The sequence below is a fragment of the Nelusetta ayraudi genome, unplaced genomic scaffold, assembly GCF_046127955.1.
Source record: "Nelusetta ayraudi isolate G7.1 ecotype Tasmania unplaced genomic scaffold, CSIRO-AGI_Nayr_v1 ptg000019l, whole genome shotgun sequence".
In the NCBI taxonomy this organism is placed as follows: domain Eukaryota; kingdom Metazoa; phylum Chordata; class Actinopteri; order Tetraodontiformes; family Monacanthidae; genus Nelusetta; species Nelusetta ayraudi.
The window spans coordinates 242,937-270,458 of record NW_027466069.1 but is presented as its reverse complement, the minus strand read 5'-3'; the positions used below and the strand labels follow the sequence as shown (position 1 = coordinate 270,458).

Sequence of the window (27,522 nt, the reverse complement as noted above, 5' to 3'; positions counted from 1 at the left end):
TTCAAGTTGGGCTGAAGGGCCGGATTAAAAAGCTTAACGATCCGCATATGGCCCCCGGGCCTTAGTTTGCCCATGCCTGCACTAGACACACCAGGCTTGAAGACATGATGCAGCATGTTCCTCAAATGTGGCCAAGCAGCAGCAGCAGCTCTGGCTCCATCAACACCACTGGTACGTCTTTGACTCAGTGTTGCTGGCAGACAGTCAGTCAGTCAGTCAGTCAGACAGACAGACAGACAGTCAGACAGACAGACAGACAGACAGTCGGACGGACGGACAGACGGTCAGTCAGTCGGACAGACAGACAGACAGACAGACAGGCAGTCAGACAGACAGACAGACAGTCAGTCGGACAGTCAGTCAGTCAGACGGACAGACAGACGGACAGACAGACAGTCAGTCAGTCAGTCAGACAGACAGACGGACAGACAAAAGTAGGCCAGCAGTGTGAATGGTGCCAGTGTCAGGTCTTTGATGTCAGTGTGTCTCTGTGCTTCACGCCTGACTGGTCAGTACCAAACCAAACTGGCCGCGGCCCAGTTCCACACTGTCAGCACGCAAACACCAGGGACACAGCCACCAATCTGACAGCCACTCAGCTGCTCACAACTGACCAGTGGGGGGCGCCGTCACAGCCAGCGAGCTCTTCTCTGCTGGCCTGAACACTGAGAAAAGTCTGGTTGTAAACATGATAAAGGTTTTTCTCCACCGTCTCCTCCTTCCTTGTCCTATGATATCCACCTGGTTGCTTCCATTGTTGAGTACCACAGAGTTCTTATCCAATCGTGTTCCAGCTAGCTTGTGTTGTCAGGATCCATGAAGCTGCCTGAGGCCTTCAGGATCAACACTGCAGTCTCCTGTGAACAATGCGGCTCATTGCAGCAGCAGCTGCAGCAACATGTTCACTTGTTTAATAGCTTCGTAGTTCAGTAGTTTGCTTGCTTATCGTCTCGTTGGTCTCACACCAATCAGTGACAGTGTTGAGTTTACTGGAGCAGTTGGGACCTGAGCTGAAGCTCACTGGGGTTCTGGTGGACTGATTAAAACTTGGTTGAGGAATCTCTGACAATCGCCTTTCATTTGTCAGTGTCAGTATCTTCATTACTGACACTGCCACCGCCACTGCACCTGCCTAACAGGCAGTGGAATGGGGGGGGCCCTCGCTGGCCCTGACGGCGCCCCCACTGCTTAGAGGACTGAGGTACAGGCAATCACAATGTATCACAATGTATCTTCAAGATGTGTTGAGATTAATAATCCATAATCCACAAAGCTCTCAGTCAGTCCCACAGCAGCAGCAGCGTTAAACCACATCTAACATCCAACGTTTCTCTCCGTTTACTTTCAAACGTTGCGCTTGAGGCCGCACGAGCGCCGACAACTTCACTCTTGCACACAAACACGCAACACAAACACACAACACTTGTGGGTTGTTAAGTGGAAGGAGGGGTAAAATATGGGCAAAATTACCTCTTGAGATTTATCATGATCCAGTGTGTGCGCGCGCACACACACACACACACACACACACACACACACACACACACACACACACACACACGCACACACGCACACACAGCCAGGCTGCATTGTGGCCTCTAGGGGCAGTGTGTTTACTGATGGGACCCCCCAGTGGTTCAGGCTGCTGCTGGGACGTAAACACAGCAGGTCTGCAGGGACTCGGAGAAACACACACACAAACACACACACACACACACACACACACACACACACACACACACACACACACATTAATATTCCTCGGAGAAACGTGCATTGGGGCAAAATGATGAAAATCATCACATTCACCACTGAAATCAGTCAACATGTGTATTTGGTGAACTTGCCATGTTTTTCATGTTGGTGCTGTGTTCAAGTGACTGTTGACACTGTGACACTGTTGACACTGTGACACCGACTCTGAATCCCAGCAGCGTTCCCTGAATTCTGCCATTATAAATAAGACATCTTGTGTGATGTGGTTAATCTGAGCCTGCATGCTTTACTTCCTGATATTATCACAGTTATCACTAATACCATAATGTCCCATCCAATCGATGATCAGCATTTCATTTCCATCTGACAGTCCAAAAAAGGAAGGAAAGAAAGAAAGAAAGAAAGAAAGAAAGAAAGAAAGAAAGAAAAGACAACCCCATCCTAAAGAGATAAGAAGAAAACGAAAGAAGAATGTAAAAACTAGAAACACATTTCGAGACAGACTAGAAATGTGAGGAAAATGTCTCGGGTGTATATTTATACAAAGCAAGTATCCACCACACAACAAACCAACCAAGGCCACAAACAAGCATCACAACTGAGGTTCTGTTAGTTGTGCAACCTACAACATCTGGTGAAAGCAGTGAGAGGGAGAACTGCCACCAGCACAGCACAGCACAGCACAGCACAGCACAGCACAGCACAGCGCCCCCTAGGGGACACGTGGACACTCTCAGGTAGGACAAGTGCTGGGAGCAGAGGTCAGTGGCGTGTTTGCAGAACCTGAGGATGCCGAAGCCTCGGCTGCGTTCCAACTGATGCAGGGAGAGGAACTCAATATTCAACACACGCCGCATCTTCTGAGCTGAGGTCAGAGGTCAAGATGGACAGAGTGCCCCAGTGGTGCTGAGTGAACGTGCGCACGCCCTCACATCTCAGTCACGTCCTCGCGTGGAGACGCTGTTGGCGGCGGCGGCATTCCCACTACACGGACGGCGTTCCGACGACATGGAAGCTATTTGGCAGAGTGCTTAGGCAGCACAGCGCAGCACATTCCCAGTGGCGGCGGCGCTGCAGTCTTTATGGAGGGTGCGGTGCCACGAGGTGAGCGGCAGAACAATCATTGTGTGTTTGTTGTCGTGTTTTACTGGCAGTGATAATTGCCCCCCACTGCCCCCCCCCTCCCTCCCTCCTCTGGACGCTCCCACTCATTACGGATCGCACGCCGACACACACATGCACACACTTATGTGGCCGCAGGAATGTGTCCAGTGTGGTTTTATTAGTATCAAATGTCGCACAAGTAAAAAAAAGAAAAAAAAAATGTGTGTGTGTGTGTGTGTGTGTATGTGCGCGCGTGGGTGTGATACATCACATGAGCCCATTTTCACATCTGCTCCTCTGGAGACGAGCAGGAAACATTCAACTTTTATAGCATGATTCCAGATTTTGGATTTTTTTCCAGGATTGACTTCACCAGCGTCCACTGCCTGCCTGCCTGCTTTGTCCTCCGCCTCCCTGCTAGGCCTGCACACGCTGCAACAGCAGCGTTGCTGTTAGCAAGAAGCTAACAACAGGGAACAGTGTCGTCATTGGCTGTTTTCTGGACCACTTTGGGATGATTTTGTGACGCTCCACTGTTGCAGTCGGCTTTGGAAAATAAAAGCCATGCGGGACGTCCCACATTGGGATATCCCAACACTAATGCAGGAAAACAGGACCAGCCGTCTCCTCCTTCCTCCTGCTCCTCCTCCTCCTCCTTCTGCTGCTGCTCAACGATGCGTGGACAACTTTCCAAAGTTCCTCAGGAAGTTCCTTGTGGACCGGTTCCACGTCCCAGCCAGCCAGCCAGCCAGCCAGCCAGCCAGCCAGTCAGCCAGCCAGCCAGCCAGCCAACCAGCCAGCCAGCCAGTCAGCCAGCCAACCAGCCAACCAGCCAGTTAGCCAACCAGTCAGCCAGCCAGTCAGGTGTGTGTGTGAGTCAGTGAGGTGTTTCTCCTGTTCTGTCTTGTCTGAGCAGCCAAGCAGTAAAAACCTCCTCTGTCACCATGTGACTGTGTGTCAGTGCTGTGATTGGCTGCCAGCAGCAGCAGCAGCAGAAGAAGAAGAAAGGGGGAAGATGTAATTTTGGAAACAACGTCTTCCCAAAGCAGTCAGTGAAGCAACATGAAGTCATGACTGACTGGGTTCACTACTCCGCACAACACAACACCACTCAACACAACGCAACACAACAACTGGGCAGCTGTGGCTCAGTTGGTAAAGCGGGCTGGCGGTTCAAATCCACATGTCTCAAGTGTCCTTGGGCAAGGCACTAGTGGCTCCTCATGGGGCTGCAGTGCCTCGCATGGCAGCAGTCACCCACTGATGTATGAATGTGTGGTGTGCACACTGGGAAACACACTGGGAAACACACTGGGAAACACACTGGGAAACACACTGGGCCACCGTGAAGGTGCTCAGTCACCATGAGGATCATGTCCATGTAGACTGCTGGGCCCCTTAGACTGGCCCTCACTGTCTGAACAGCCTCACATCAACACACACACACACACCTCAGCCCCCCCACCCATCAAAACAAGCTAAATCAACAGAATAAATGTTGTGCTTGCCAACATGTCAGCGTCTCCCTCTCAGTTCTGGTTGCCCTCATGTTCTCACCTCATGCTCTAAAGTTCCTCTGAGCAGCTGATGATGAGGTTCAGGATGGAAGTGGACCAGTTGTTCTATTGTAGGGCTGCAGAGCAACGACCCACCCTGTGAGGAAGAGAAGCAGGGGAGAAGAAAACAGGAGCTTTGTGAGTGGTTGCGTGCTTGCTCTCTCCTCCTGGAAGCAGGAGGCCACCAGAGATGCAGCAGGCCTGCAGTCTGTGCAGACTGAGAAACAGAGAAGTGCTGATGGGAACTTCAATTTCAAGTGTCAGGAACCAATCAGCGAGCTCCCTGGCCAGTGACTGGACGTAGCGGCCGTTGCACAAGATGAAGCAAAGTTTGCACTGGGTTTTTGGCCCAGTTCCAGTTCCTTCATCTTCAGCCTCAGTTCAAGTCCAGTCTTCCAAAGCAGGTGTGAAGAACTACAGTAGTTTGAGATGCCCCACAAAGAGAAGAAGGAGAAGCCACATTGGTCATCTGTTGTCGTTCATTATTGTCGACGTAAAAAGACACACAACATCTTCCCTGATGGCAGAACCACACCTCAGGTGTCTTCTGGAAAATGTTGGAAAGTCAACATCACTCCATCACTTGGAGTTCAGTGACAGTGAACTCAGTTGTAGTTACCAGTTGTTGTGACCAGATGATGAGACTGCACAGCTGCGGTGGTCGACGGCAGTTGGAGGAAAGATCTCAGCGAGCCTGAACATCGATCTTCCACTCTGTGTTGTGGAGCCATTGAGAGCTTCTGGGGTTTCATTTTGACTGCACACAAGGTTTCAATCCAGTTGACAGGAAACTCATCTGAGCCGGTAACACAAAAATAAATGATGGTGAAACAATCTTGCGGCCACTGGTGGGTTTTTAACAAGCCATCACTTCATATCACATTCTTTAAGGCAGAACTTTTACGAGGAAACACAAATAAATTCTTCGAGAAGGGAAGCTGCCCTGCTCACCTGTCTTGTCTTGCACATTATAAGTGCACATTATAAGTGCACATTATAAGTGCATTATGTGATGACATTGTGATGCAGGCAGCCTCTCTGCTCGTCACACCACAGGCATTTTTGCCCTGTTTGCTCTTCATGCCGCTAACATTGTGTTGCAGTGCAGCTTGAACTTCTGCTGCTGCTGCTGCCGACCATTAAAAGAGAGAATAAACATGGAGGAATGTTCTGAGAGGAAATAAAGGCACTTGAAGCGCAGCGGCGGCGCAGTGCAGCTGTCTTCAGATGGGAAGTTGCCCGGCAGGGTTGTGAAACACTGAGCTGTCGCCCACTTCTGCATCAGCTGCATCCTGTTGATGACTTTCCTTCAACAACGTGACCGTGACGTCAGCCAAATCTTGAAAGAAAAAAAAAAAATCTGGAATCACGACTCCTCATTTCTCATTGATTCAGCACAATGAAAGTGTGACGAGGCTGAAAGCTGCACATGCTCGGTGGCTGCTGTCATGATGAGGCTGAAGAGTGGAGGAGCCGCAGCAGGGCAGCAACCCTATTGCAGAAGAGTGTTGAGAGCATCACGAGATGTTTGACTACTGAAAGTGTTGCAGTGGTCCAACACTTTCAGCTCTTTATCTTCTTCAGGCACCACAAAGCAACAGCAGGGAAATGAAGACGTGCCGCAGTGCAGAGGCCCTGCTGGCTTCATGGAGCACAGAGTCCACTTTGGGCAACAACTGTCATGGTGCACGTGCACTAAAAACCCACTGCAACCTTTACAGTTCATTTGACCACTGAACTTGTGAAAAGCACTGCTCCGATTGTTCTAATGTGTTATTGCTGGACACGCAGTTCGCTGAGCAGGAGATTAACTGGACACACAAACGCACAAAGACTTTGTGTTGATGTCTTCACCACCGTCTGTGTAAAAAAAAAACAAAAGTGCTTCTTCTTGACGACTCCGTAAGAATCAGACTGGCTCCTCCTCCTCCTCAGTCACTTGTGGCCTCTTACATCCCTTTTCACCAGTAAGTGATTCTACCAACCACTTGTTAAAAATACATCAAAATCACTGAGTTCCTCTTTAAATACGTTCCTAATGAGGGACTCATCTACAGCAAACAGAAGGACTAAAAGCAGCACCACTTGACCGTAAATCCCTTGCGTGTGTCTATGTGGAAGTCCAATTGGAACAAAGCCACCGGATTCAAACTGGCCAGAGGGGAAAAAGCGCTGATGACACATTCAACTGCACTTTGACTGCAGAGGTCCTGAGCAATAAAGCACCGTTTGGTTTGGTTTGCTGCCTATTTATGACGTTCACTCCTGTGTGCAGCCTGGGACGCAACATTCTTGCATAGAAAACTGAAAGTTTCATCAAAATATTGAGACAGACTCCTGCAGCAGCTCCAGTGCTGCTGCTGCCGCTGCTGCTGCTGCTGCTGCTGCCGCTGCTGCTGCATGACTTGGCAGGAGCTCCTCTGGGTGATCCAGCCAGTGAGGTAATGATTTACAACAACAGTTCTCATCTATGATGTCATTGCACACATTATTGCTGTGCAACACCTCTCTATAAGCAGCTGTTTGTGTTGAGGAATCGAAACGTTCATCTGATGAGATGAAAGTGTATGCAGGCAGCTTCAGCCATTGTGACATCTGCCATGGTATCTGATCACTCCAAACCTGTTGGCCCTCACGTGAGGACGTAATGGAGAGGAACATTTTCAGGACGTCTCTTCATACAAAACCAAAGATGACAGAACAGCCATCAACTCCCTGTTTCCTCTGTTTTCCTGTATTATTCTATGAAATAATTCTGCACTGAATGACTTAAATAACAAACATGAAAAGCTTCCCTATTCTCTGATTCCAAAACCCGTTCCGTTCCAGCAACTAGACCAGGCCCCTGAAGCAGCCTGTGCAACAGCTGCCAGCTCCGTTCAACTCCAATTTCCCCACTGATGCTCTAAGGTTTCAGTTGTGAATCAAAGGAAGAGTCGAGCTGCACTCGGCAGAGTGACACACTCACACACACACACACACACACACACACACACACACACACACACACACACACACACACACACACACACACACACACACAGATAGAGAGATGGATGGAGCCACCATCAGTTCTGGGAAGTGAAAGGAGAGTGAGGTTCGTCTTCTGCCTCCAACCGTCTTCTTTTTCATCTGGCCTGTCGAGCGCTTCCTCATTCTGACCCTGACTCACTCGCTCACTCAGGGGACAGTTAACGTCTATTACGACACTCGAAACTCGTGGCCGCTAACGCATCACACTTTCGGTGGAAAATTTTGAAAGAAATTGGCTCAGCATTTTGTGCTCTTGTCTTCCTCTGGCCGCTGCGAGGCGGCTCTGACAGGATGGAGCGAGCGGTCGGTCACGCTGTCACAAGCACAAGAGGAAAGAAACGTGTGAACAAATGGAAAGAATGACCAAGCGTTAACAACATGATGATGGAGAGAGAAGAGGAAAGGAAAGCGAGAGCAGAGGTCAGTCGAGTGACCAGATTAGAAATAAAGAGCAGGAAGAGGACAACTGGGCTCAATCTGGCTGCGACCGGTTTTCCTCAGATTAGCACTCGCTGACACTTTGCAGCGCTGGCAACACCGCCCCCAGAGAGGCTCCCCTGCAGCGCAGAGCAAAAGACCTTTACTGCAGAAATAATCACTGTCTTGTAGCGGCCGCAAAGAGGAGAAAGAGAAGAAATTAATGAAGAAATTAGAGCCTCAATAAATCTGCCAGATATAAAAAAAAAACAAACTCCAACAATACAATCACATGGTCCGTCCTGGCCCAACTACTGCTAAGCACTGCCACAAGTGTGTGTGTGTGTGTGTGTGTGTGTGTGTGTCCCACACTCTTGGTTGTATGTTGTAATAAAGGAGGAACCATTTAAAGGTACAACATTGCATCTTTAGATCTTCACTTGTCTATTGACGGCAACACACTGCCACGTGGGCTGTCAATAACCAGGAAGTGGCATCAGTGCCCCATTTGACATCACAAAGGTCCAAAAACCAGAGGCGTGTGTTTTAAGAGACTTTCAGGGAGACGTCAAGACGGTTTGAGACGTTCAGAAGGTGACTTTTGCCCAATATTGGACCACTTTCAGTGGTTTATTAGATGATAAATATAAATTCTCTGTTAGCTGTTCAGCACAACCAGAGCCGTGCAAAGGATTCACAGCATTTCAGCATCGCAAAACAGCAAACATTTCCAAGATTTCAACACGTTTCAAAAAAGAAGATCCCAAACAAAAACATAGACTGAAGCTTAAAACACAGTGAAAGTAGAAGAGTGAGGAGGTTGTGTGAGTCGGAGGTGGAGATCCTGAGGAGAAGCTGCTGATTGGAGGAGACTGGGCACCTCCACTCTGGGGTTTATGACTCTTCTTCTTCTTCTTCTTCTTCTTCTACTTCTTCTTCCGCTCGGAGATCCTCACCATCTCCACCTCCAGGACAGGGAGGAGCAGAGGCAGCTGATGGGAAAGGTCTCATCTCACTTCCCGTGACAAATGAACCAGGCCTTGATCAATCTTGAGGTCTGATCAGGGCCGAGGAGGAACTCAGATATCTGGGGGGGTTTTCCAACGGGATTTCAAACCTCGAGCCTTCCAGGTGATGCACACACGCCTGAGTGACGGAGAGACAGACAGACGCAGGGAGGCAAAGACAGACAGACACCGAGGGAGAGAGAGAGAGAGAGTGAGAGAAAGAGAGAGAGTGTGAGAGAGAAAGAGAGAGAGAGAGCCAGTGATGTGCTGTGATTCACGCTTCCTCCTCCCTGAGCCAAACAGCAGCAGCCGCAGCAGCTGTCCAGACAGACAGGCAGGCAGACAGACAGACAGACAGGCAGGCAGGCAGGCAGACAGATAGACAGACAGGCAGACAGACAGACAGACAGTTGCGACTGTCATGTCAAGAAATGTGGACGAGATGTTTGAGGAGCTGCTGATCCTTTAAACAGCAGGTCACCATGTTCCTCCACTGGCTCCTCCTCTGGCTCCTCCTCTCCGCCTCACAAATACATTCATTACAACGGGACACATGATTGTTTGCCCCCGATGACCTCACAGCTGGGAAGCATATAAACAGAGATGAAGCGCTCTTGAAAAAAAAAATGTCCCAAACTCTTCCAGCTCTTATCGCTGCGTTCAGGCAGAAGAAAAGATGATGTTTTTTCCTCCGTGCAGCTCATCTCAAACTGTGGTTTCATTGTAAGTGCACAAGGTCTGCCAGGCTTCATCATATCACCAGGAACCTCAAGCAGCCGAGCTGTTTGTCCTTGTACAGGTGGGCAAAAGTTAAGAATGGATAACAGCAGACTGAAGACAGAAGTAACGAGGGAAGAAAAGAAAGAATGCGCTGCTAATAATCTGCAGCGTCAACGTGACACAGAAGCAGAGAGTCAGCGGCCACATGTCTGCTCGGCTGCAACGTGATGCTTTATTGGTACATCTGCAGCAAACAGGCAGCAAACAGGCAGCCAACAGGCAGCAAACAGGCAGCAAACAGGCAGCAGGACTGCTGGCTGCCTGCTGCCTGCTACTTCCGTCCCCCACAGAGCTGCAGGCCAGAGACACTGCAGGCTTCCTAGAAAGCAGGAGGCCTCCACACAGGAGCAGAGGCCCCTGTCTGGCAACAACAGGGTCAAGGGTCGCTGCTAAAAGTCACTAGAGGTCAGTGAAGAACATCCAATCAGCATCATGGAGTCAATGACGAGCCATTCTTGTTTGATTTTTCCTCAAAGACTGGAAATACATCTTGATGCTCCATCACACTGGCATTCTGATTTCACTCTTCAGACTTCAGTTTGAGGGCGTTGGGTTTGTGTAACATTTTAAAGAGAGTAAAAGTCAATCAAAGGTTATTAAAAAGTCAAAAAAGACTCAAAATGAATGTTGTTTGGTGTCGTCCACCTGTGAAGAGCTGCAGTTTGACCTCTGACAGCCGCTGAGGAGATCAAGAGAGGGTGTGTAACCATGACATACCCATAACACACACACACACACACACACACACACACACACACACACACACACACACACACACACACACACACACACACACACACACACACAGAGTTTAGTGGGGCAGAGTGAAGCGTGAGGATGTCGGCCTCCACCATGACATCAGCCAGTTGGCAGAGGAGGTGTCGGAGCAGGTGCAGCATGGGAGTGGGGGGGTGGGGGGGGTGGCGGTGCAGGGTGGAGAGCGGAGGAGGAGGGCGGTGCAGCAGCCAAGATGAGAGTCCAAGTCAGACTATTTATAGCTCCATCATCTCCATCAGGCCATTGAAGCCGCTCCTGATCACCAGCAGCATTACGCCTCCATTTCCCCCCCGCTCATATATGGACTCATATCCAGGGGAGGGGGGGGTGGGGGGGGGGAGCACATTTAGCACTCTGTCAGTCTTGGGCCTATTTTAGGATGTAACATTAATTTTACGGCTCTTTTTATGGCGGATTTAACTGATAATGATGCTGCTTTTACTAAAAGGCTGCAAAAGTTTGAGATTCCCACAATCTACAAGATCCACGTCGTTGTTTCTTCTTCCAACACAACATCTCCAGCTAACTGTCAAACTATCAGCCCGGAGCAGCACAGTGCCACTAACAGCAGACACGTCCAGGAGTCCAGGAGTCCAGGTGTCCAGGAGTCCAGGTGTCCAGGAGTCCAGGAGTCCAGGTGTCCAGGAGTCCAGGTGTCCAAGAGTCCAGGTTCCAGGTGTCCAGGCGTCCAGGCGTCCAGGTGTCCAGGTTCCAGGTGTCCAGGCGTCCAGGTGTCCAGATGTCCAGGTGTCCAGGTTCAAGCCTCCAACAAGGTGGATGATCTCCGCTGACTTCACTGACAGAACTTTAGGAAATCCTCAGGTTGTCCTGCTGCCTCTCAGGAGGTGGTGGGGCGTCACCACAGGGACCAGGATCAGTGCAACTTATTGCTGCGATATTGAATTTCTCTGTGTGTAAAAGCAGCCTGAACGAGGGCCTCCAGTGGTGGAGACGCCTGGGCGAGCTTTGAGAGCGTCGGCCATAAATCACACAGTGTCAATGACAGATAATGTGGCGCTAAGCAGCGTCGCTGGACTCGCACAATTCCCCGACTGGAGCTCATCCGGGCTCACGGCCACGCCGCCACACGCCGCACAATACCATTGTGCGGCGTTGTCGTGTCTCTGGGCCACGTGCGACAAGATAATAGTGTCTTTGTCCCCACTGATGGCTGCGAGGCTCAGCGAGAGTCTAGCCAGCAGACCTCAGGACACAATCCAGCCTGACTGAGGGACTTTATTGTCAGCCACTCTGCACCAACACAATCATCCCCACTGGAGACACACAAGTTGATTTTATTAGCTACTCCCGACCCCCCCCCAACCATCCCACCCCACCCCAACACACACTTCTTCAGCAGGACGCAGCAGCAGGACCGGGTCAAGATAGTCCTGCTGCTGCTGCTGCTGCTGCTGCTGCTGCTACTACTGTTACTGCTGCTGCTGCTGCTACTGCTGCTACTACTGCTGCTGCTACTACTACTGTTACTGCTGCTGCTACTGTTACTGTTACTGCTGCTGCTGCTGCTGCTACTACTGCTGTTACTGCTGCTGCTGCTGCTGCTACTACTGCTGTTACTGCTGCTGCTGCTACTGTTACTGCTGCTGCTACTACTGCTGCTGCTGCTGCTTCTCTTCTTGTCCTTGGTTTGTTTTCATGGTGAATCCCAGAGTCCACCCACACAGGAGAGCCCTGCCGAGACCTTCTGTTCCTCAGCCTGACACACACACACACACACACACACACACACACACACACACACACACACACACACACACAAGCGTGCACAGAAATATGTGCACACAAAGTAATATGCACACACACATTAAAAGAGGAGGAGGGAGAGAAAAGAAACAGCAACAAAGAAGAGAAAAAGGGGAGGAATGTTGTTTGACTTTGTGAAGAAGCAGTTTTCTCTCCTCAGTGACTGACCTCAGATCAGAAGGATGAGCTCAGACCTCTGCTCTCACTGTGGACGTCTCTCAGAATGGCAGGAGCAGAGTCCAGATCATCAGAGCAGTCCCAGAGGCAGAGCTGCACCTCCTCACTTCTGCCTGTTTATAACATTTCTCTTCTCAAATATCTCATGTTTCCTTTTCTCATTTTTCCAGACCTCTCTCTCCCTCTCTCTCTCTCTCTCTCTCTCTCTCCCTCCCTGTCTCTCTCTTGTCTCCCTCTCTCTCTCTCTCTCTCACTCTCTCTCTCTCTCTCTCTCCCTCTCTCTCTCCCTCCCTGTCTCTCTCTTGTCTCCCCCCCCCTCTCTCTCTCTCTCTCTCTCTGAACCGCCCCTGAAGGAATGTCATGTGCAGGCCAAGGCGATGTTGCGGTTGTTCTTTGAAAGAGGCAGTTTCATGCCAATCGCAAAATAAGAAAAAAGGAAAAGGCAGAATTGAGGTTAAAACGATGGTGAGCAGCGGGAGTGAAGTCCTCGGCTCATAGTTCTGATCTTCAGATCAGTGCTCGACTTCACCGCCTTGTTGAAGTCACCACCACCTCCAGCACCACCACCAGGGCCACCTGCAGGACTCCTGCAGTCCACCTGATGTTCCAACCTTGGCCACCATGCAGCCTTCATCTCCCAGCCTGGCCTGTAAACACAACCTACTACTACTACTGCTACTACTACTACCACTACCACTACTACTACTACTACTACCACTACTACTACCACTACTACTACTACTACTACTACCACTACCACTACCACTACTACCGCTACTACTACTACTACTGTTACTACTACCACTACTACTACTACTACCACGACTACCACTACTACTACTACTACCACTACTACTACTCCTACTACTACTACTACTACCACTACTACTACTCCCACTACTACTACTACAACTACTACTACCACTACTACCACTACTACTGCTACTACTACTACCACTACTACTACCACTACTACTACTGCTACTACTAGTACTACGACTACACAGCGGCCAGTGTGGAGGTGATGTGAGGGCAGCAGAGCTGTGAGCTGTGTGATGCTACGCTGCTCCAGACGTGAGCTCACTGGGCTCAGGGTGTCTTTACCTGTGACACACCTGAGGCTTCTAGAGCACCACCTCTTCACAGCCTGCACACTTCCACCAGTTCTCAGTGCAGTTGAACCATTGACTGAGTTGATGTGGGAGGGAAAATGTTTAGTTTGAGGTTTAGTGTGGTTGAGAAGACACCCTGCTTAAAGAATGGACGACCTACAGTGGAAATTAAAACAATAAAGAGCAAACAGCAGTGCCCTTATCCACTGCTTCTCAACTGGTGCAGTGATCTTAAAGAGCAAAGTTACTCGACAACAAGCACACATACAAAAAGGAGTGGGACTGGTGTGTGGGACTGGTGTGTGTGACTGGTGTGTGTGACTGGTGTGTGGGACTGGTGTGTGTGACTGGTGTGCAATGCAGCAGAGCTTCATCGGTGTGACACGAGTCAGTCTGCACTTCAACCTCCAACCTGCAGAGAGAGAGAGAGAGAGAGAGAGAGAGAGAGAGAGAGAGAGACTCCACTGTTGACATCTCCACTAAGCTGCCTGCTGACCCTGATGCTCCAGGCAGTACCCCCCCTCCCTCTCCCCCTCCCACCTTGTTGTTGCACTGGTTAAAAAGATGTGAGCAGTGGGATCCCAGCAGGATCACTGGGGAGCCACACGCACATAAAAGTCTGCTCGTCTCACAATGGGAGCCCTGCAGGCTTCACGCACTGCAGCAGTGTGTGTGTGTGTGTGTGTGAGTGTGTGTGTGTGTGTGTGTGTGTGTGTCGGCGTGTCACAGACAGGAAAAGAACATGCGTGTCTTTTCTTGTTCCCTGCAGTTTTTAAGGCCGTGTGCTCAGACGCCTGCTGCAGCTCCAGCGCTGGAAGCCTCATCTCACAGCGGCGTGGCCTTTAGTTTTGAATGGAGACGGATGCTGCGCAGGCCCCTCATCCAGGCAATGAAAAGAACCATTTCTCTCTACCTACAGATCAATGAGTTCCCATTCAATTAGAAAGTCTGAAACCATTAGCACCTGGCTAATGACTCCATTCTGGGAAGCAGTGGAGCTTTGGCCTCGGGGAAGCAGGGGGGAGGGGTGGAGGTGGGGGAGGGGGGTGCAGAGACAGCATCCCGGGCCGGGGGGCGGGAGGGGTGGGGGGGGGGGGATTCTTTAACTGCATTCATTATGAGTGCAATACACTCCTTTAGTGTCTTATGGAGCAACACTTAGCAGATAGCATATTGTTGAACGTCCCTCGGGTCACGTTGAGCAAAGCGGTGGCGCTGCAGCTGCTGCACTTCACTGCTGCTGCTGCTGCTCCTGCTGCTGCTGCTCCTCCGCTCCCCAGGCCTGCCGCAGGGAACTTCCTGCGTCCTGAGAAGGCAGGGAGACTTTAACCTGCTCCACCTCCACCGCTCAATCCAACTTTTCCTGTGCTTCAGTTTTAAAGGAGCGCTAAAACACACAGTGATTAGGAGGTGGAGGCGGACGAGGAGGTGGAGGAGGAGGAAGAGAAGGAGGAGGAAGAGGAGGAAGAGGAGGAACTGCCAGCCAGTCTGAAGAAACATGACTGTGTCTGACGCCGTTTATGTGAGGGAAGCATGTGGCTGCAAGGAGGAGGAGGAGGTGGTGGAGGAGGAGAAGGAGGAGGAAGAGGTGGTGGAGGTAGGGGAGGAGGAGGTGGAAGAGGAGGAGGAGGTGGTGGAGCAGGAGCAGCAGGAGGAGGAGGAGGAGGTGGGACACGGTGCACAGCCAGAGTCCACATCCTGTGTGTTAATGATGCTGCTGCAGCCTCAGGGGGAGCAGCAGCTTTAATGGGGAGCCAGTCAGCCACAGCTAACACCGCTAACAATGCTAACACCGCTAACACCGAATTAGGTCATTTGAGATCAGCAGGAGCTCACCGTGGAACAGTGTTTAGGCAGCATGTGTGTGTGTGTGTGTGTGTGTGTGTGTGTGTGTGTGTGTGTGTTGATTGGTTGATTTGGGGGGGGGGGGGTGGAAGGTGGGGCCTCTCTCGACTGGACTGTCCTGCTGCTCTACTTTCCACTCTGGACAGGCAGAGTTGGGGGGGGGGGGGGGGGGCGGCAAGGTATGAGAGGTTGCACTGGGGGAGGGAGGGGGTAGAGGGAGGGTGAGGGAGTGGGTGGGTGAGGGGGGAGGAGGGGGGAGGGAGGGGCTCTTCCTCCCAAACTTGGCCAGTGGGAGGAATTTCTGTGGTTTATCCAACAAGAGCTCCTCCATCTGTATAAACTGCAGCCTGCCAAAACCTAGGCTCGCTCGCCCTCTCTCCCTCTCTCTCTCCTCCAAACACTCACACACACACACACACACACACACACACACACACACACACACATCAGAGGCTGCCAGGACGTCCACAGAGCAGCAGAGAAACTTTAACTCTCTCACTCCTCCTCGTCTGATCAGACGCTCACAACCTCTTATGTAAAACATTACACGTGCGGGGGAGGGGGGGCAAATAAACAACCACAAGCTCGGCAAGCAACACGTTTGAGAGTTTTGACCATGCACGCGGGTCCGTGGGGGAAGGTGAGTCCTGAGTCGCGAGTCCCTCGCTGACTCAAAAGAGTTGTTTCAATCGACGTGGAGATTCAGGTTATGTAAGCGTGAAGAGCAAACAGTCCCAGTCACTTTAGACATGACTCAGCTGGTCCACTGTGTGTGTGTGTGTGTGTGTGTGTGTGTGTGTGTGTGTGTGAGAGAGAGAGAGTGTGTGTGTGAGTGTGAGTGAAGAAAGGATTCGAGCACTCAAGGAGTCACTGTGTTGAATCAATCAATCAATCAATGATCTTTTTCTTCTTTTTTGAATTCTTGCAGGATCGTTTTTTATTTGTTTTTTTTAAATCTTGAGACTGTTATCGTAAATTAAAAACTGTGAGTGTGTGTGAGACACACACACACACACACACACACACACACACACACATACACACAGTTTCCCAGCAGGGATGTGGCAAAGAACTGACATCTTTCCACAGGATATATGAACTGTGTCATCATCCATCTGAGCTTGGAGCCGGGAGGGGAGGAGAGGGTTGGGGGAGGGGGAGAGAGAGAGAGGGAGAGAGAGAGAGAGGGAGAGAGGGAGAGAGGGAGAGAGGGAGAGTCTAAACCCTACAGCGCCTCCTGTTGATCAGTGTGCTGCTCCTCAGTGTCTCACTTCAGCCTCAAGTTGCTCGTGTCTCTTTAAAACTTTGCTCTTCTTTGGCTGAGGGGGGAGGAGGTGGGGAGGGGGGTGCACTCTGTGAGTCACTAGGCCGTCCCTGGCACAGACACACACTCTCTCTCTCTGACACGCACACACAGCTCTCCATGTGTGTGTGTGTGCAGCTGGCCTCAGCACCATGTTAACCCTGAAGAGCCTCAAAGCAGCACAGTTGAAACTTCACAGTATCCACTGGAGAACCTGGTCATCTGAAACTCCACTGGTGCCGACGCAGCTTCCCACGGAGCTGTTTGTTTCCAAGTCACATCCCGGCAGGAAACTCAATACACAATCTTTTTTCCACACAAGCACCAACTTATTTTGTTGTTGTTGTTGTTCAGGTGAACTGTCCCTTTAAACAGCCAGAGTGTTGAACTGTTGAAGAGGCCAAACGCAGTGAGACTGAAGCAACAGTGTTTAGAGCTGTTGAAGTGAACAACAGGATCAACTCAATGTGCTTCAAATGACCCACAAAATAAAACCTCAGGCGTCAGGAGGGAAAAATTCCAGTTTTTCCAGCTGTGTTTCTGTGCACCGACATGATGGTGCCTGTTACTGTTACTATTGGTGTTACTGTGACGGTTAGCGTTACTGTTCCTGGTGTTAGTGTTGGTTGGTTACTGTTCGTGTTACTATTACAGTTAGTGTTACTGCTGGTGTTACTGTGACTGTTACTGTTGGTGTCACTGATTCTGTTGGTGTTACTGTTGGTGTTACTGTTAGTGTTACTGGTGTTACTGTTAGTGTTACTGTTGGTGTCACTGATTCTGTTGGTGTTACTGTTGGTTTTCCTGTTGCTGTTGCTGTTACTGTTAGAGTTACTGGTGTTACTCTTAGTGTTACTGTTACTGTTGAGGTTACTGTTAGTGTTACTGTTACCATTAGTGTTACCATTAGTGTTACCATTAGTGTTACTGGTGTTACTGTTGGTGTCACTGATTCTGTTGGTGTTACTGTTGGTGTCACTGTTGGTGTTACTGTTGGTGTTACTGTTACTGGTGTTACTACTGGTGTTACTCTTAGTGTTACTGTTACTGTTGAGGTTACTGTTAGTGTTACTGTTAGTGGTGTTTCTATTGTTGTTACAGGTAGTGTTACTGCTGGTGTTTCTGTTGATGTTACTGTTACTGTTGGTGTGACTGTTGGTGTGACTGATCCTGTTGGTGTTACTGTTACAGTTAGTGTTACTGTTACTGTGACTGCTGGTGTTACTGTTACTGCTGGTGTGACTGTTACTGTTACTGTTGTCATTTCTCTATTACAGAGGAGCTGAGTGACACACAGCAGCAGTAAAAGCCCCTTGTGAACGTTCACCACACCAGACGCTCAATATCTGGACCTCGGTGACACTTTGACTGGCCAGCAAATAGAAACACGGAGTGCCCTCACATAGCAACCATGAAGGGAGTGACATCACAGGAGTGATGATGTCACTCCAACAGGAGCCGCTGTAAAGAGGAATTGAAGCTCCAAGGCCACAGGTGGAGAGACGACTGATTCACCACCACTACCACCGCAGCAGTGCACCAGGCCCTTCTTATTTTAATTAATTAATTTATTATGTACTTATTTAAAAAAAAAAAAAAATCATTTATTTATAAAATGTATGTTTATGTGAAAATATGTATAATTCTATGTTTGTTTGGGCAATAATAGGAGTATAATAGGAATAATAGTGGTTGTAAAAATCAAAAAATCTTCTTCCTCCTCTTCCTTCTTCTCCCTCTCCTGTTGCACCTCCTCCTGCTGCTGCAGCTCTTTCTCCTCCTTCTTCTCTTTCCTCTCCCTCCTCCTTCCTCCTCCTCTCCTCCTCCTGCTGCTGAATGGATCCCCACGGTGTCGTCGCCGTTCCAATAACACTGTCAGCTGGGAGGTGGCGCCATTGCCCTCCCACCTTGATGGAGGGGCAGCCCGAGCAGTGACACCCCCACCCTCCCCCAGGGAAGGGGGGGCAGTGACCCCCAGGGGAGGGGGGCTAATAACAGGACGTGGATTCCATCCCTTCAGAATTGATCATCCAGCACAGAATCAAACGGCAGTCAAATGTATGTTAAACGCTGCCAACGCGCTTTACATGCGGCGGAGAGTGGAAGGTTGGGCCTTCGTGTTGTGAGTGTATGAGAGAAACACACACACTCACACACGCATCACATCCACACACGACGGGCAAGTGCGGTGGTGTAATTCCAGTGTGTGTTAATGACTCTCACTGGCTCACTGGAGGAGACGCTAAAAACTCCGGCTGTGATTTAATGTGCGGCGATGCAGCTGGGACGCGACCTGGACTCTCACACTCACACTCACACACACACACACACACACACACACACACACACACACACACACACACACACACACACACACACACACACACGAATGATCCAATGATGGGCAGCAGTCCGGACTGATTCCTGGACCGGAGGATGAAACATGTTTTCATGTGAGTTTTATCTCACAAGCGGCATCAATAATGAAACCAATGAGTTTGTTTTGCTTCACTATTATTGCCGTTTCTAACATTTGCGTGTGCAGTGCAGCTTTATGGCCATTATTTGTTTTTGAGTTGAAATGCTTTGCAGCGATTTCTCCAGGCCATTGACGGGCATCACAGCAGCGCATCCATCACGGGGCTCAGTCACTTAGTGTCCATTAAACTGGAACAATGTTTGTGTATATGCAGCGCGGAGCTCGGCCCCCCAAAACAAAAACACACAGTGCACATTCAGCCGCCGCAGCCTCGTTACAGCCGTACAGCTGAGCTATTTTCAATGGGCCAATTACACGGGGGCAGATCTGCAGGAGGATCTGTCTCCAGATTGCGGCCTGCAACTGCAGTAAATCGCGTCGCCACAGCGTCGCAAAGGACAACGCGAGGCTCCCGAGTTTCTTTTCATGAACTGAAAGCAAAACAATGGCGGGCAGCCGTCCAATGACAAACAGGGTTCGCTTCAGACAAAGCTCCTCAGCGCCTTGGATTTATCCAGAGAGTTTCTTGCTAAAATGGAACTGGTGGAGAAAGACTTGACCTCAGTCACCTGGATTCACCCTGGAGTGGCTGGACAGCAGGGGGCAGCAGGGGGCAGCAGTGGGCGTGTCCGAGGCTGGAGGAAAACAACAACAACAAAATTAAGTTGAGTGGGGTGAGACCGATGAATCCACTCTCCTCCCTCTTCCTACTGGTTCTTCCTACTGGTTCTTTCTACTGGTTTTTCCATCGCGCCAAGATCCCGGAGTGCAGCAGTGCTACTTCTGTGCAGCACCAAGAACAACCAGCAGGGGGCCGTCAGGGCCAGCAAGGACTGTTCATCACCATGTGATGTTATCCACTTGGTGGCGCTGCTTCTATTGCTGTATTACAGTAGAGTTTTCATCCAGTCACATTTCAGCTAGCTTGTATACAATCTGCCTGAGGCCTTCAGAATCGACACTGCAGGCTCCTATTGGTTGTCAGTAACTGGACCGCAGTCAGTTGTGACAGCCAATCAGATCTCGATTTTGTATACCAAGGCCAGCCAGCTATGAAACGGCAACAATGTGCAGTTTTTCGTGAACTAATCACCATTTCTGTTGGAGCTTTGACAATACTGATGGTATTATGGGATGTATTCAGTTAGGCAGGACCAAGTACAACGACACCGACGACCTGGATGCGAAACGCACCGCCCTCCACTTGAGCAACACGAAGCCGGACAAGTGACAGTGTGGGCAGCTGCAGCAGAGGGAGGCGAGGTCAGCCAGCAGAAGCCGAGCTGCAAGAAAAGCCACCGCAGACGAGTTAATAACTCAGAGACAAGAAAGAAAGAAAGAAAGAAAGAATGAGAAGGACGGAAATAAAGAATGTGAGTGGGAGGGAATCTATAAAGTTACGGTGAATGAAGGAGACGGAGCGATATGCCCCCCATCCTTTAAAAAGTTACTTCAGTCTCCGGAGGCTTAATTGAATTTGAAATGAGTCGTGGGGCTGAAAGTTAGCAGAAGCTCTGGAAGGCTTCGCCCAGAGATGAAGAGCGAGTGAATGACAGCGGAGAAGAGAGAAGGAACAGGATGAGGAGGTGGAGGAGGAGGAGGAGGAGAGGCTGCGAGACAGAGGAGTCCTGTGTGAGGAGGGGAGAGGGAGAAAAAAGGAGTCGGCCACGCACAGGTAAATTGATCTCACGGGACGCTGAGCAACAGAGGAGTGAGAGCTGCGAGGGGAGGAGTGGACGGAAAGATAGAAGCAGGACGAGACCAAAGAAGATTTGAGGAAAAACAAAACATTGCTAGGCAAAAAGATGAGCTGAGAGCAAAGGAGGGGGAGGACGGTGAGGGGGAGGAGGGGAGGAGGAGGAAGAGGAGGAGAGGACGAGGAGGATAAAAAGGAGGTCCTCCGAACCAACAAAAAGAGTGAGGATGGTTGAGGTGGCCACAGCCGTGGGTTGCCAGGTGCACGGTACAAACAGAGGCAATACAAGAGGGGCTAATAGAGGAGCTAACACAGGCTAGCAGAGGCTAACAGTGGGGCTGCTGTCCTCAGGGCTGCAGGGTGTGGTGCTGCTGCTGCTGGTGGTGGCGGCAGCGGCGGCAGCGGCAGCGGCGGCAGCAGCAGCGGCAGCGGCGGCAGCAGCAGCGCCAGGATGTGAAATTTGACGGCTCTATTTTGGGTCTGGGGCACAGGAACCTCCTCTGCTGTGAACCAGGTGTCAGGGTCAGAGGTCAAGGGCAGGACGGCAGCATGGAAAGGCCCGTCCTCCCCCCGCCCCCCTGGCCCCCTACTGTAATTTCATTTTATGTGCGGTGCACATTCCAGGTTCACAAGTCCATTCAAGCAGGTGGAGAGGATGTGCGCTGCTCTTGGCTGTTGCGTGGTTGTCTGGCAACATGAAGGCCGCTCTCGTACAAACCCTGTTGTCTATTTACAGAAAAATAATTGAAATACACTGCACTGCACTCCACCTGCGTGTGTCACATGACCTCAATGTTTTCAGTTGCTTTTCTGCAGAAAAACCACCGTCCAAACTTTACTTCCTCCTTCCTCTCACACGCCGCTGTTTTGAAAGGATGTCTGGGAAGACGTGAAGGCGTCACCAGCTGTGATGCTTTCAGGTTCCTCTCTCACCGCGGCCTCCTTATGATCACACTTACCCCATAACATCTGCACATTTAGCCCTCTGTTTGCAGCCTCCTGCAGAATCCTCTTTCAGCTTTGTGTTCATTGTTGGGTCCTGGGAGGGGGTATCGGTGAGTCATCTGAGCCCTTTGTGACATCACAAAGGACCATGTTTCCACGGCCCAGTCCCCAGTCATTGATGTGCTGCAGGATTTTCATCACCAGGATTCTTCAGCAGAAGATCAGAAACCAGCAGCTCGCTCACTTCTAGGTCCTGATCCGTCCTGCCTCCCGACTGGCTCCTGGTTCCCATGTCCCTCCCACTGCCCCACCCACTGCCCCTCCCACCCCCACCCCCACCCACCTCCATTTCATTTCTTGTGTGCACCTTTGAAAGAAGCTCCACCACCTCCCACCTCCACCTGCTCTCTGGTCCAGGTCCTATCAGGATCCCGGCAGAAGGTGGAGGTGGTGGGGGTAGGGGGAGGCTGATTATGCAGACAGCTGTCAGGCCTCTAAGGTGAGCCCCCCCACCCCCAACTCCTGCCCCCCCCAGGCGACAGTTCAACGGCTGCTGCTGCTGCTGCGGCGGCGGCTGACAGCAGCAGCAGCACAGAGGGAAGAATGCTAATGGATCCAATCAGATGAGAGGGAGAGATGAGAGGGTGGGGGTGGGGGTGGGGGGCTGCGAGGACGCGCTCCTGATCAGCTGTCATTCACACCCCTCCCCCCATCCCCCACCCCTACACGCCTGCTGTTTGTTGTGCGTTGCTGGTGAGGAGGCGGCGGCCGCCCAGGACGACGCCCACCGACTCATGTTTTCCCTCCAAACAGCCTTGAAGTGGGGGGGGCGGGGGGGGGCGGGTTCTGCTCCTTTCTTCTCACATCTCACTCCGCCTGCCTCCCACCGAGCTCCCCCAACCCCCCCTGACTGTCAGTGGGCCCTGGAGCGACACACGGATCAGAACCTCGGCAGAATGCTGAGTTTAAGATTATTTTGTTTTGAACTTCACTTCACTTTGCTGGCTGCTTCCTGCTCGGGGCCAACCGCAGAGACCAGGCGCTTCACCGCCGCCACTTAGTGCGCAGTCAAACAGCCTCCCTGCGTGGAGCTGCAGGTGGAGATGGAGACACGCTGAGGGCTTCGCTCCTTCGTCTCTTTCTCATATCAGAGCGTCAGCTTCCATTTGCCTCCGCTGGCAGGCGCAGCGAGCGTCTGAGACGGCGACGCGCTCGTCCACGCCATGAACTGATGATGATGATGGGCGGCGACAGCAGAGACAGACAGACGGACGTCTGATCAGCAGTTAGAAAAGACGGAGCAGACGCAGCAGCAGCAGCAGCAGCAGCAGCGCAGCAGGAAGCTGCCGTGTTAAAGCTCCGTCCCCTGAGCTCAGAGCAGAGCTTCACTGTGATGCATTGAATTGAACTGAAATTGATGTTGCATTGAAATTCTGTGATGAAGCGGCCACTGGTCCAGGGTGTCACCCTGCCCAGTGACAGCTGGAGAGGCTCCAGCAGACCCCCGACACCCTCAGTGCAGGACCGAGGGGGCGTTGAAAATGGATGGATGATGAATTGAAACTGAATTAAATTGAACTGAAACTGAATTGAAAGTGAATCGAAATTGCATTGAGTTGGAATTCAATGTAATCAAGCTGCAGGATGAAGCACAATATACAGAGAAGACTCCAACCGCTCCTCCCTATATCTCTGAGTCCAGCCCAGCAGTCCGGCCCAGCAGTCCGGCCACGGCAGATGGTTCGATGAATAAAGACACGATAACGAGATCCTCTGCGATTAATACACACAGCAGTTATGGATTTAGGTGCGAGGGATTCCAGTTAATATGATTAAGGGAGTCGACCGGGGGGGCATCTGGCGGAGCTGCTGAGATGAAGCTGAGTGTGAATGGAGTGAAGTGTGTGTTTCACCTCTTTATCTGTGCGGCTGCCCGCCATGGAGACGGATAGTGGAAGAATCTGGGGGGGGGGGGGGGGGGGGAGTGGTCATCATGCACACTGTTAATCTGCCAGGTTTTATCTTGCTATTGTGTGACAAGCTGTTCTCTGCATGAATAGAGGGATCTGCATGATGCCATATGTCTTCATCTGTGTTTACACAGTGGGAGGAGAACTGTGGAAGAAGTACATCCTCTAATATGAGGGTCAACACTCAGCCAGACCCTCAGCCAGACCCAACCCTCAGCCAGACCCTCAGCCTAACCCTCAGCCAGACCCTAACCCTCAGCCAGACCCTCAGCCAGACCCAACCCTCAGCCAGACCCAACCCTCAGCCTAACCCTCAGCCAGACCCTAACCCTCAGCCAGACCTTCAGCCAGACCCTCAGCCTAACCCTAACCCTAACCCTCAGCCAGACCCTAACCCTCAGCCAGACCCTCAGCCTGACCCTAGCAGGGCTGACTGGAACTGGAGCAAACACATTGGCTCAATGCTGTCACAGATGATTGTCATGAAGTTGAGTGCAAAACTCTCATTATTCATATCATCATAACTAGTCCAAACAGGTATTACAGTGGGGACGGACGGATGGACGGAATCTGAAGGCAACACCAGGCTGCTGTTTCTGTTTTGCTCAGACAAAGAAGCACTTTTGGACGTGATGGAGGGCAGTGGAGGGTTTCCTGGAGAAAGGCCTCAGAATGAAGTGGAAAAAATAGAATGGCCCAAACGTTGAGGGACGTTGAGTTTCCATTCTGATGGTTCCTCTTCACGCAACATCTTCCCGCTTTCCTCCCCACACAACTTTCATTTTCTCTCTTCACACGCGGCTCTTTGGATCGAAACTGTATCTCTGTGTCTTTCACACATGTTGGCCCTTTGAAGCGTGCGAGGCGGCCCCAACCAAATCCACATGGTGCACAATAAAGTCATGTGGCCGCACCTCCTGCCTCTTGTTAACAGCCGTCAACTGCAACTCCACTGTCCAAGGGGGGGATTTGCAGTCAGGTAAAAACACGACGGGGCAAAGAGGCAGAAAGATGCAGAAGAAGAATCTGTCAGCTGATTGGCCAGACGGTTGAAGTGACTCACGCTTGAGATGTTATCATGAGTGGAGGTCGTCTGAGGCTGTGCGTGTGTGTGTGTGTGTGTGTGTGTGTGTGTGTGTGTGTGTGTGTGTGTGTGTTGAAGGGGCCTTGATCAAACCACGCTAGCGGGGAGCAGAACGGTTAAAGGTTGTGATGTCACTAACTGGCTTGTGTCAGCTGGGAGGAGGTGATCAGGAAACCAGCGTGTTGTCAAAGTGAAGCAGGAGTGCAAAGATCTCAGCAGCCGCTGCAGGAGCAGGAAGTGAAACTGAGCGTCAGCTCCCAGGGCTGACAGACAATCAGCTCTCCACAGAGCTTCTGTCCGTTTGAATCTTTGTGAGCAAAGTTTGACAGAGAAAACAGAGTAAAGTTCAGAATGACTGCTTTTAAAACTAGAGATGGGCAAGAGTCAGAAAGCAAAAAAATGCAATCAAACAAAAGTAAATCTTGAAAATGACAGCAGAATCGTGTTCAAGCTGCCCTGACAGAGAAGTTAATTAGATCTTGGAGTCAACGTGCCTGCATGATTAACAGCTGAGTGGATGAATTAAAGATGAAGCTGTGCTTGATGTTGACGGGGCCAATCTGATAAACAACAGTAGTGCATTATTTGTTGAGGCAGCTGTTTCAGGCGAGCCCGCTTTATTTGTTCATAATAGGAAATCAATTGATCAATGTGCTTTGGACGCTAGATGGAAAACACGTCCTTGGAACTTCAGTCGGGTGTCTTAGCAAACACAAACATCATTTGAGGATTTAAAAAAACTGCAAACTTGTGTTCTGTGCTTTCATCTCGGCAAAAGCTAAAATAGCTGCAGGGGCTAATAGCGGAATCAGCCAAACCTATTCCAACCCTAACCTAATTTAGCCTAGCCCTATCTAATCCTAGCCCTAACTAATCCTAACCCTATCTAACCCTAACCCTATCTAATGCTAACTCTAACTAATCCTAACCCTATCTAATCCTAACCCTAACTAACCCTAACCCTATCTAATCCTAACCCTAACTAATCCTAGCCCTATCTAATCCTAACCCTATCTAATCCTAACCCAATCTAATCCTGACCCTAACTAATCCTAACCCTATCTAATCCTAACCCAATCTAATCCTGACCCTAACTAATCCTAACCCTAACTAACCCTAACCCTATCTAATCCTAACCCTAACTAACCCTAATCCTAGCCCTATCTAATCCTAACCCTATCTAACCATAACCCTAACTAACCCTAACCCTAACTAATCCTAGCCCTATCTAACCCTAACCCTATCTAACCCTAACCCTATCTAACCCTAACCCTAACTAATCCTAACCCTAGCTAAAATAGCAGCAGCGGTTATTAGCCCTATTTATAACCCCACCTAATTTAGCATACTCCTGACCTTATCAGCCCTAAAATAACCCAGCCCTAAAATAACCCAGCCCTAAACTAACCCAGCCCTGACCCTCGCTCCAGCCTCAACATTCATCTCTGTGTTTGCTTGCACAAAGCTTCGTTCCCATGCAAGTTAAAGAAAAAAAACAATTTGCCTGCTGTGGGTTGCCAGTCAATCTGATGTGTTGTCTTTATTTATCCACCAACTTGGCTGCAGCCACACTTTCACAGTCAACCAGACAGAATAAAGAGAGTAAAGGAGTATAATTTGACAAAAATAAATGGAGGGGGGGGGGGGGTATCGCAGCCATTGGCACTGAAGGCGAATTAAGGGAGCAAAAGCAAACAGAGGAAAGAAAGTGGGCCGAGGAGAAAGTGTGTGTGTGTGTGTGTGTGGGGGGGGGGGGGGGGGGGGGGGGGGGGGGGGGGGGGGGGGGCTGAGGCAGTAAGCAAAGTGTGGAGTGACTCCAAGAGCAACAGAGTGTTGCTGGTGTGAGAGAGAGTGCTTCATCATGACTCGGACTCTTCATGTCTGGACCAGCATGGACCAGCAGAGAGGGAGGCTGGTTCTGTGGTTCTGGACCCCGACCTCAAACTGACAAAGACAGTCAGAAGACCCCGCGCGCGCACACACACACACACACACACACACACACACACACACACACACACACACACACACAGCCTTGACACAGAATGGATGGTAGACGTGGGCTGAGGAACGCCAGTGCAGCACCAGGGTCGTGTTAACACTGGGCCACACTGGGCCACTGCAGCCACTGCAGCCACTGCAGCCACTGGGAGAGAAGTACATGACAAGCATCTCTGCTTCCTGTTTTTCTGGAAATGAAACTATGTCAAAGGCAGTAATGTTGGCGGCACAAAATGCTGGCGCTCACAAACTCCCCCAGTGCTCGCGTGTGTGAAATCCAAATCTCTGCAACGCCACATTCACTGTGGAGGCGCGGTGCTGTTAAAATAGGCTCACGTCACACCGGGGGGGTTCTGCAGAAGCCTGCCTGCCTTCAGTCCGTCATCGCACCGCTGGCAGCCGCACAAACACAACTTGCGCATTCTGATTTTATCTTGGAATTCTCTCCTTTCAGAAGTGACTGCAGCCTGTTGTCCAGGGCTGCCAAGGCTCCCTGCTCCTCCTCCCTGCTCCTCTTCCCTGTGACTCCTCCCTGCTCCTCCTCTCTCCTCTCCTTTCAGAAGTGACTGCAGCCTGTTGTCCAGGGCTGCCAAGGCTCCTGCTCCTCCTCCCTGCTCCTCCTCCCCGCTCCTCCTCCCTGCTCCTCCCTCCCTGCTCCTCCTCCCTGGTCCTCCCTCCCTCCTCTCCTTTCAGAAGTGACTGCAGCCTGTTGTCGAGGGCTGCCAAGGCTCCCGCGCTCCTCCTCCCTGCTCCTCC

General features: G+C 50.8%; 1 protein-coding gene across 1 annotated transcript in view; it reads right to left on the bottom strand.

Moving 5' to 3' along the window:
• Positions 1 to 1,174: 1,174 nt before the first annotated feature.
• The window catches only part of plcg1 (phospholipase C, gamma 1), a 204,959-nt gene continuing 178,611 nt past the window's right edge, over positions 1,175 to 27,522 (bottom strand). Inside the window, exon 34 of the transcript XR_012926650.1 lies at positions 1,175 to 1,187. The gene's annotated coding sequence lies outside the window, so the exon portion shown is untranslated. The remainder of the gene's footprint in view (positions 1,188 to 27,522) is intronic.